This window comes from Podarcis gaigeae (assembly GCF_964106915.1).
Source record: "Podarcis gaigeae genome assembly, chromosome: 17".
NCBI classification, from domain to species: Eukaryota; Metazoa; Chordata; class Lepidosauria; order Squamata; family Lacertidae; genus Podarcis; species Podarcis gaigeae.
Window position 1 is genome coordinate 4892425 of NC_139694.1, and position 11710 is coordinate 4904134.

Genomic DNA, 11710 nt, shown 5'->3' on the forward strand with positions numbered 1-11710 from the left:
CTATAATTGGCCCTTTTTAATTAAATCATTGCCTATACCTCATGCATCATGAATAATCTGACAAAAGTAGAAGTGAATAAGCTTAGCAAAACTCTGCATTTGAAGCCTCGTTCACGTTCACCTCTCTCCAGGTGGAAGGGAGGTGGTATTAAAATTGGATTCCTCTAATTGGTTTACTTCCTTCTTTTAAAAAAGAGAATTCTCACAAATGCAAACTACCTCTTGCAAGTGGTGCCATTGTAGTCTGTAATTTCCTGGTCTTATAACTAGGTGTGGAGAGTCTGATAATATTGGAGCCCATGTTGGTTATCTAGCTAGTCCAGCCAGTCATCAGAAATGGATCTAATACAGGTCTTGAAAAGACAGACAAAATTCCATATTACTTTGTCATGTGGCATTGTTTCCCCTCTGCGACCTCCCGATGCATTTTTTCCAGGGCAAACTAATCCCTAGATTTATTGGCTGAGTGAAGTGAATATTTTTTTTAATATTTTTTTTGTATGCAATCACCTATTCAGCTGTTTAGCATTAGCTTCTTAGTAATGCAACAGGATGGTGCTGGAGGAGACTCTTGAGAGTCCCATGGACTGCAAGAAGATCAAACTTCTCCATTCTGAAGGAAATCAGCCCTGAGTGCTCACTGGAAGGACAGATCCTGAAGCTGAGGCTCCAATACTTTGGCCACCACATGAGAAGAGAAGACTCCCTGGAAAAGACCCTGATGTTGGAGGGCACAAGCAGAAGGGGACGATGGAGGACGAGATGGTGGGACAGTGTTCTCAAAGCTACTAGCATGAATTTTACCAAACTGCGGGAGGCAGTGGAAGACAGGAGTGCCTGGCATGCTCTGGTCCAGGGGGTCACGAAGAGTTGTACACGACTAAACGACTGAGCAACACCAATGCAACAGGCACTTCCAGACATGAGATTCTTAATCTCAGGGTCATGGGTTCAAGTCAAACCTTGGGCAAAAGATTCCTGCATTGTAGGGGGTTGGACTAAATGACCCTCGTGGCCCCTTCTGACTCTACAGTTCTGTGATTCTGTGACTGCTGCTTTTTTCAGGTGGAGTTCAATCACATTCTGGCAAATTCAGATCATGCAATTATAGTTGATTGAGAAGTTTTTCATAACAAGCCTGCTTCTGCATATGACTGGGGGTTTTTTGCAGAAAGGAAAGTGACAGGAAAATGCATGGGGAAAAGTCAGAGAACGTTTGCTTTGATGCAGCAGCAGCATTTAACCTCCCTGCAAACAAATGTTCAATAGGTATTTTAAAATGTGGCGGGTTTTTTTTGGGGGGGGAGGGCGAGTTATTGGGTTCTTGCTTTTATTTTGATTATGTATTTTGTGGTTTTATATTTTGATTTTTTTCTGTGAACCGCCCTGAGACCTCCAGGTATAGGGCGATATATAAATTCAATAAATAAATAATAATAACAATAACATCTCAGCTGAAAAAATAGATATCAGACTGAAATCTGATAGGCATGTTCAGAGCCCCTCCAAATGGCTTTCAAAATTTCCTCTTTTCCCAGCAAAGGAAAAGGCCACACATTTAATAAGTTAAAAATTGGTTTACTTACAAACTCTTCAAAGGTCAGATTCATGTCCTTTTCCACATCAGAGAGAGATAGTGTAGGGAGAGGGCTACTCTCCCCCTTCTTCGGACAAAATAGCCACATGAGACCTTGACCCAGGTGTCAGCAACCTTTTTCAGCTGTGGGATGGTCCACCGTCCCTCAGACCATGTGGTGGGCCGGACTATATTTTGGAAAAATATATATGAACAAATTCCTATGCCCCACAAATAACCCAGAGATGCATCTTGAATAAAAGCACACATTCTACTCATGTAAAAACACCAGGTAGGCCCCACAAATATCCCAGAGATGCATTTTAAATAAAAGGAAACATTCTATTCATGTAAAAACATGCTGATTCCCGGACTGTCCGTGGGCCGGATTGCGAAGGCGATTGGGCCGCATCCGGCCCCCAGGCTTTAGGTTGCCTACCCCTGTCAGCAGTTCAGCCTACACTCGAGTAGGACCCTGGCAGAGACACATGCCCGACTGGCATGTTCTCTCCCTCCTGGTTGATCGTTCGGGAGCTTCATAAGCTTTCTTCTGCCCGCGACAGATGCCAACCGACACTGGCACATTTAGGGATCTGCAGAGTTTGCGCATCATGTGTAACAGACCTCAGCATGTTGGCTAATCTACATTATTTACATATAAACACACACGGAGCACTGCAACATGGCTCCCTCTCTCTCTAGCATCAGACAGCAAAGAAAAAAAGGACAAAGGACAATAGTCCCACTTCGTGGAACACAGTAACACAAACATCCTGTCTCCATCACTTCCCACTCTGTGGAGTCAAAACATACACCGTCATGTGATAGACAACAATCCCATGACTGCAATCATGGAGCAGGAATTCTAACAACCCCTGCCTTGACCCTTGTAGGGACTGCCCCATGCAGGAAAGGGAGAGGGCATTGCAGGGAGTTGGACCAGGTGACTAGATGACTATTTGGGTCCCTTCCAGTTCTACAGTTCTCTGATTCTCCAATCCTTTGCATGCAGCAACCCAAATCCATTCAGCCTTTTCCTGAAAAAGAAAGGAAGTGGCCAGTTCTAAGACTGCTTTTGGACTTGGTTGTTTAATGTAATGTGTAGTTTGGCTGTACAAGGAGTGGAACAGGCTGCCTGGGGAAAGAAGGGATGAGTGCCAGGGACTCAGAGCAGAGAAGGGAACAATGTCAATTAAGCTGATGGAAGGTGTTAAAAATTAAAGGCACCCACAAATTAAAATATAAATTATGTAGGTGGATTGGGGGGGGGGAAGGTGAGGGTGGAAATTGCTATCGCAGGTTCTTCTGAAACTCTGCCAAAGAAAAGTAATGAAGGGGGGAAAGAAGGGGGAAAGAACACTCATTTTCTTATGTGAACAAAGCTGCTTTCTGAAATCAGGCTGCATTTTATATTTGTTGATGGCAAGAAAGGGTTTTGTCATCCCGGCTGAATCGTTTCTCCCAAAGTTAGATCTTTGGCAATCTGCACACTTTTGGGATGCTTCATTGTGTGACGGTTCACAAAGGGATGGTTCTGACTTTCCTCAGTTTACTTTGATGGTGACAGGCAGTTCTGATGCCCAGAATTCAAAGAGTCGCAGGACAAAAGGCACAGAAATTCTTTGGTTAGAAAGGACTGGAAACATGCATGGGAAGCTGAAAAGATCAGCTGCTCTGATGTACAAAATAAACAAGCAAGTCCTCGACTGCTGTTCTGCGAGCCGAATCCCAATGACTCTAGGCATTTTTCACCAGGATAAGAAATAAGAAATGTGTCTTGTGGGATCACAGAAACTTTTTCAAACTCTTGAAAAGTTCTGCTTTTCTGCCTTCAGAGCAGACCAAGCTAGGGGCGTTCATGCTATTCAATGAGCTAGTGCTTTGATGGAGCAGACCAAGAATCCATCTAAGTCCTCTAGAATCCCAAGAATTTGCAAGAGTAGCCAGAAAGATGAGCACGGCCTTTTGCACATTGCGAAAAAGAAAAGTTGGGGTAGGAGTTGGGATGCACGTATCACGTACAGAAACCCAACACCGATTTGCATAACATTTGCCCATGCTAATTTGTATGTATGAATGCAAATATTTAGAAATATTTAGAAATACATTACATTTCATCATGGTGTCCGTCAGATTTATTCATCAGAAACCACTGGTCACCAGGAAAATGCAAACAGGATAGAGGTACATTTTAGTATAGGTGGTCCCCAGAGCCTGAGAGCGCATGTTGCACAATGACATTTTGTCTGGTGTGTTGAGCTGCTAAGACAAACCTTACATATAGTATATTTATCTCTGAGGGAAAGGATTTGCTGAACCAACCATGTGAACTGGAATACGAAAAAGGGAGGTGTGAGGAGGTCAGGAAACATGTAAACAAAATATAAGATATGAAAAGATTGATTTTTTTCTTTTTCTCTAATTGTTTTTTATTTTTTACTTTTCAGGTACTTTGTATTTTTCTTTTGTATTTTTGTATTTGTAATTCTTTCTTTTTTATTCTGTAATTACTGTCTTTTTTCTGTTGGTAAAACCTCAATAAATATCTTTTTTTTAAAAAAAAAATATTTATCTCTGTCCGTCAACATGTTTTTCTGCTCATTATTTGAATGAAGAAGAAGAAGAAGAAGAGTTTGGATTTGATATCCCGCCTTTCACTCCCTTTAAGGAGTCTCAAAGCGGCTAACATTCTCCTTTCCCTTCCTCCCCCACAACAAACACTCTGTGAGGTGAGTGGGGCTGAGAGACTTCAGAGAAGTGTGACTGGCCCAAGGTCACCCAGCAGCTGCAGGTGGAGGAGCGGAAACGCGAACCCGGTTCCCCAGATTACGAGTCTACCGCTCTTAACCACTACACCACACTGGCTCTCAGAATGAGAATGAGAAACACTATTGGGCATTCCTCTGAGAAATTGATCTCTGGGAGAATTATACAGGGAGCATCTTGGCACATAACAAAAATGTCTTACCATTGACCCATGTGCCTGCTCGGTCTACTGTCCAAGTTCAAATTGCTGGTGGGCAACTCCATTATCTCTCCTCTCCCTTCTTAAGTCTCCTTGTCTTTCAACTGGGCTTGGATTGGGCAGCCCTTTAAATAGAGCAGTAGTTCCCAAACCTTTTCAGGCCACATCCCCCTTGGTTCCATAACATCACCCCCCCCCCCGTGTTCCTACCCTATAAAAAGCATTAAAGTGGTACCTCGGGTTACAGACACTTTGGGTTACGCGTCTGCGGGACCGCGGGAAACCCGGAAGTACCAGAAAGGTTTACTTGCAGGTTTCGCCACTCACGCATTTGTAGAAGCGCTAAATCGCCCTTTGCGCATGCGCAGAAGCAACAAATCACGTCACATGCATGCATGCACAGACGTGGTGCTGCAGGTTACAAACGCTGTGGGTTGTGGACATGCCTCCGTCACGGATTACGTTCATAACCTGAGCTTCCACTGTATTTTGCATCACCCACTACAGAAGATGATAACACAATAAAATTCAAAACTGTAACAATGAATCACACATTATTTCAAACTCCAATCAAAATTATATAGTTTAATTGAGTCAATAAAATTGATGAACTGGATCCTCTGACACCAGATTTTCAAAGCCTGATAGTTATTTACACCTATTATTATTATTATTATTATTATTATTATTATTATTATTACGCAGTCCATCTGACTGGGTTGCCCCAATCACTCTGGGTGGCTTCCAACATATATAAAAACATAATAAAACATCAAACATTAAAAACTTCCTGATACAGGGCTGCCTTCAGATGTCTTCTACAGTAAAGGCTGTGTAGTTCTTTATCTCCTTGACATCTGATGGGAGAGCGTTCCACAGGGAGGGTCTGCTGCCAAGAAGGCCCTCTGCCTGTTTCCCCATTGCCTCTTTGTGCCCTTCTAGATAATCCTGCCCCCAGGAGGCAGCACCACTCATTTTGGGAATGAACCACTGAAACAGAGGACTGCTCTGTGCATAATAGGATGCATGATAACCTTAGATGGTCTTAAGTTCATACAGGTGAGAAGCTCCCATGCAGTGTGTTCAAGTGCCTTTGCACAGAGATGGAGAGGGGTCAAAGAAATCCTCGGACTTAGCTGGGGATCTGGATATCTAAATGGGCACTGCAACCAGTTTCCCTATACAGTTTCCATTAGGAGACGCGGGCGGCGCTGTGGTCTAAACCAGTGAGCTTCTTGGGCTTGCTGATCACAAGGTTGGCAGTTCAAATCTCCGCGATGGGGTGAGCTCCCGTTGCTCTGTCAACCTAGCAGTTTGGAAGCATGCCAGTGCAAGTAGATAAATAGGTACCACTGCGGCGGGGAGGTAAACATCGTTTCCATGCGCTCTGGTTTCCGTCACGATGTTCTGTTGCGCCAGAAGCAGTTTAGTCCTGCTGGCCACATGACCTGGAAAGCTGTCTGTGGACAAACGCCGGCTCCCTCGGCCTGAAAGCGAGATGAGCGCTGCAACCTCATAGTCCCCTTTGACTGGACTTAACCATCCAGGGGTCCTTTACCTTTACAGTTTCCCTTCCAGCAAGTGGATGTGTGTGCAGCAGCTGTTTCTGTGCATGGTGCCTCCTTTTCGGATGGGGTGCTTGTAGCGGCACTGTAGCATAGAATCATAGAATCCTAGAGTTGGAAGAGACCACAAGGGCCATCGAGTCCAACCCCCTGCCAAGCAGGAAACACCATCAGAGCACTCCTGGTTGTCAAGCCTCTGCTTAAAGACCTCCAAAGAAGGAGACTCCACCACACTCCTTGGCAGCAAATTCCACTGTCAAACAGCTCTTACTGTCAGGAAGTTCTTCCGAATGTTTAGGTGGAATCTTCTTTCTTGTAGTTTGGATCCATTGCTCCGTGTCCGCTTCTCTGGAGCAGCAGAAAACAACCTTTCTCCCTCCTTTATGTGACATCCTTTTATATATTTCCTTTTATGTGTTTCCAGTTCTCTTGCCTACAATGTCTGAGGCCGGGTCTGCACTCTTTGGATGGGAAGCGTTCTCTGCTATCCCTACTAATTTTCAGAAGAGCATCTTCTGTAAATACGGGCGGAAATCAAACCGGATGAAAAAGAACACACAACGTCTGAAATTGGCTCAGGGGCACGGCAAATCACACAAACTTCATAAGAGAGAAGGATAGAACAATCAAATAGGACGCGGCTGGAATCTTTCTCCCTGCTATGAAGAACATCTCTGTAGGAGTGATTGACAAAGTGAGGAACTTTAATAAAGACAACACATCTACCAGATCAACAAACTAAGAATTAGTGTTGGAGAAAGCAGGATGTTTTAGATCTCTAGCTGAGCTCGAGGTACATAAATAACTTTTATTAATTTTGCGAAATGAGGCCTTCCTAAATATTTAAGAAATTTATTGCCGGCTCCAGAATAGCAGCCAAGTCCTTTTTTAATCAGTCATCTGCTCATAAAATGCACCTCAGCACACAAGCCTAGCATTTAGGGACAAGCACAAGGCCTGCCACTGCCATTTGGGGGCCATGATTTGATGTTTATTATGTCTCTCATATTTTAAGTGCGCCTTCTCTCTCCCCCCCTCTCTCTGTCAGCATCTGCCTCTGGCTTATCCTCAGGCAGCAAGCAGAGAGCATTAAGGAATGCAAATGTGATCGTTTGCCATTGGACTTGCTCTCTTGTGTGTTTGTGACGAAGCACCAGAGCTGAACCTACACTTCTCCATAGCTTCAGCTCAATGGCAAACTTCAATGGGCAGTGGTGGCTGTACATTAACCACCAAGGTGAAATGTGGTGGTTAATTTCAGTGGCAGGTAGCATGGTGACCGTGGATAGAACACTGGCCTTGGGTCAGGTCAGGGGTGGGAAACCTTTTTCAGTCAGGGGCAACCTACACCAACAACCTTCAGAGGGCTGCATGCCAATGATAGGTGTGGGCGGGGCAACAGGTGACCTGCCTTTGCAGAGTGAAAGTCAGAGGCATCCACAAACGACACTCATCACGCCATCCTGTAAGCAAAGAGGCATTATCAATCAGGGAAAAAGCACTCTAGTAGGGCACAGAGTTTTCTTGGCAGGGATACTGGAGTGGCTTGCCGGTTCTTCCTCCAGGAGACTCTTGAGAGAGGAGACTCTTGAGAGTCCCCTGGACTGCAAGAAGATCAAACCTATCCATTCTGAAGGAAATCAGCCCTGAGTGCTCACTGGAAGGACAGATCGTGAAGCTGAGGCTCCAATACTTTGGCCACCTCATGAGAAGAGAAGACTCCCTGGAAAAGACCCTGACGCTGGGAAAGATTGAGGGCACAAGGAGAAGGGGACGACAGAGGACGAGATGGTGGGACAGTGTTCTTGAAACTACCAGCATGAGTTTGACCAAACTGTGGGAGGCAGTGGAAGACAGGAGTGCCTGGCGTGCTCTGGTCCAGGGGGTCAAAAAGAGTCGGACACAACTAAACGAGTAAACAACAACAAGGGTACAGAGCAGAGCTGCTGAGGTGTGCAGCTTGGAGATAAGGGCATGTGGACTGGGAAGGGGGCATGGTCAAGGAAGACGTCTGAGGGATCCTGGGTCTGAGGTTCCTCACCACTGGATTAGGGAGACTCCCAAATCCCACCTGGCTGTGTAGGTGTCATGGATTGGTTGGACATAGCAGAATGGTGGGAGGAACCAGCTAGGGAACCATTAAGGGGTGAAGATTCAGAGCCTGGGAAGGTGCTGGCATGAGAAGGTGGTATGAGTGGTCAGAGGCAGAAGACTGGGAAGAGGAGGTGTCAGAAGCTGAGATGATCTATAATGAAATGAAGAAGGTATTTAAATATACCTTCCTGAAGAAACCAGAGGCCTTTCTCCTGGGCATGGTCGGCCAGTTGGTGCCAAAGAAGGACAGAACTTTCTTTATGTATGCAACAACAGCAGCAAGAATACTCATCGCAAAGTATTGGAAGACACAAGATCTACCCACCCGGGAAGAATGGCAGATGAAGGTGATGGAGTACATGGAATTGGTGGAAATGACTGGCAGAATCTGGGACCAGGGAGAAGAGTCGGTGGAAGAAGATTGGAAGAAATTTAAAGACTATCTGCAGAAACATTGTAAAATTAATGAGTGTTAGAAGGATGCTGGAATGAAGCTATGTGGTTTTAGCAGATATGTTATAAAGTATTAAGTAAAAATGGATTAACAGGTCAGAATGTAAAGTTACAATATATTAAGAAAGATTAGTAAGATAAAAACAAAGATGGAAAGGATTTGCTGAAACAACTAATGAACTAGAATACAAAAAAGGGACGTGTGAGGAGGTCAAGGAAACAAGCAAATGAAAGATAAGATATGGAAAGATGGATTTGTTTTTGTTTTTATTTTTTCTGTATTTTGTATTTTCTGTTTTTCTTTTTCTTTCTTTTTTATTCTTGTAATTTTTTGAAATACCAATATATATATATATATATATATATATATATATATATATATATATATATGAGGTGTCAGAAGCTGAAGAGGTAACAGGGCTTAGTGAGATGGGAGAATCAGTGGCAGACAGAAGTCCAGAATTAGAGGCAGGAGCTGAAGCAGGTGAGTGGGAGGAGGGACACCAAGAGGGCAGAGATGAGTCTGGCTGGTGAAGAGTCACGGGTGTCTACCGTTCCTTCTATGACAAGCTCGACTCCCCACTGGACTCCCAGAACCAGAAGAGGCATGAAAGGGGCGGAGGAGAGGTTGACTTCACGCAGACACAGTCTCCAATTGCTTGGGAATAGCCCTGGAGAGGAGGGGACATAGACAGCTGTGAGGAGGCAAAGACTTCCAGTTTCAGCACCTGATTTTATTGAAGGAAGACCACTGGGAATGAGCTGCAATGCTCAATTAGGCCTGACACTCAACCAAGTCTGTGGAGATTGTGTTTTTGTTAACAAGGAGTTAACTCCATCTTTGAACTTTGTGATTGCTGACTGACACACTCGTGGGACAGAAGGTAAATATTGTAGCCTAGGGCAAGTCACAGGCTTCTTACCCCACGTCTACCCCACAGAGCTGTTTTGAGCATAAAACAGGTTGAGTCCCTTGCTGTCTTGCTACCCTGAGTTCCTTGATTCAGAAAAGGGACTCTGCTGTCACTTAAATCAGGATGGGTAACTCAGTGGTTCCAGAAAATGCTAGTCGGGAAGAACCAGAGAGTGGATGGTGATGGCGGGCATAGAGACAAGACACAAACATACATCATTTCTCTTTAATGGTCCTTGATTTCCCCAAAGAACTCTGGAGTGGACATTGTAATTTGATGAGGAGCTGAGGTCCTCCCCTGGCCCATTGTAGAGCTTCAGATTCTCATGAATTCCTGAGAAGAGCAGCTCTTGAATGAACCCATTTGGGGCTGTAATTGTATGAACACAAACATGGGTATAAGACCCACTACATTCCATGGAAGTTACTTCTGAAAGCAAACATAAATAGAGCTGTGCTGTGTGTGATGTTGATATGCCCCAAAATGCTGCTAAGAAATATTGGCATGTGGTCTTCCTCTTATAAATGGTGCTCTTGGATTCCAGCTTCAGAACCTTGTAGGAGTTCAGTCCAGGTTGACCATGGGGTATTCTGGATTATGTTTTTTTTTCCAGTTGGAGGCAGAGTGCTCATGCCATTTCACTAATAGATGAGAGAAGGATTCCTCTTCTGCTTCAGTGATGAGATCATGCAAGGGGAAACAGGAGAGTTTCTCACTAAATAAATACTTCTAAGAGAACATCAAGACTATTTCCCCTCCCCTCAATGGCATTAGAAATTCCTCCTCCGCCCTGGAAGAATTTGTCCCCTGTGAATTCCAATATGAAGTGACTTCATCCACATCTCCTGGATTAATATGGAGATTAGAACAGATTTTCCACCTCTCCACATTTTGCGAGGGAGTTCTTGGCTCCAGAACTGTACCAAAGGAATATAAGCTGTGTCTATTAGAAATGCATCATTGGAAGGAAAATACATTTAGCAATGTGTATGTGGTGAATAAATATGCTTTAAAATATGCATTTAAATATGAAGCTTTGTGTGGATTAAAACACCTCCACAGATTTATGTGGAAATGGTACAGATTGGATTTATGAAGGAATGCATACGCAGCTAGCAGAGGCTGGGAACAGACTGATCCATCTATCCCTACCTGTGGGAAATGTGCAATCCATGCTTTGTGTTTTTGGAAATATCAGAAAACATAGCATTATCACCAAATCTGTTGCAGCTACTCAGGGTGTGACCAGCTCTGTATGTGCACATTATGTGGTGAACCAAGAGATAAATCAGAGACTCTGAAGCTTCCAAGTGGCTCTGGGATTTCAGCTCTCCAAAACAACAAATGGATGTTCTCTTCTGCCCTGGCCAAAAAAATTAAAAAAACAAGCTGTCTGGGGAAAGGCCCAGTGACAGAGAGGGGAGGGAATCTTTTATTGTGATGGATAGCTCTAGCTTTTAATCACAGTGAGTTATTTCCCCAGGGCACTCCAATCAGACGGACTGGGAGGAGGGATTAATAATTGTGTTTGTTTTTCACATGGAACTGTGCTTTCCCTTCCGCAAGTCAATGGAAAGACACTTTTCAGATTGCTGCCTGATAAATCTTGTGTAGAAATGTTTAATGTAGTTTGCTTGTGTTTATTGTGGTTTGCTTGTTTTGCACAAATTTGGGTGATCAAAAGAAAAAAAGGGGGGGAGGCTACACTCCTCCATTCAGGAACGAGCCAGAAAAGAAGACACAAGCACAACCAGAAAAGTAATGAAAGCATCAAGTGTTGGAGAGAGAGATTTGGAAGAGAGATTCCTACTCTCCAGTAGCTGAGTTAGTACAATGACAATTGCTCCAAGCACTTTAAAATTTGGTTAGATTAACATCTGCCCTCATCCACCTTTAAGCAAATGCTCCCCATGAAAATAGTTAGGCTAGAATAAATCTCAGATGTTTAGCTTTGCAAATAAGTGAAGAATTAAGTCACAGAGTTTCAGGAGTTACAGCCAACAAGTCTCCATCCATTGGCAGTAAAATGATGAAGAAGAAAAGTTCCCAAACAATTTAAAAAGAAAACTTGTTTCCTTACAAAAAGGATCATGTAATCTTTGGGTCAGCAGGCTGTAAAAATATTCTTTTAGAGAGACTTTTC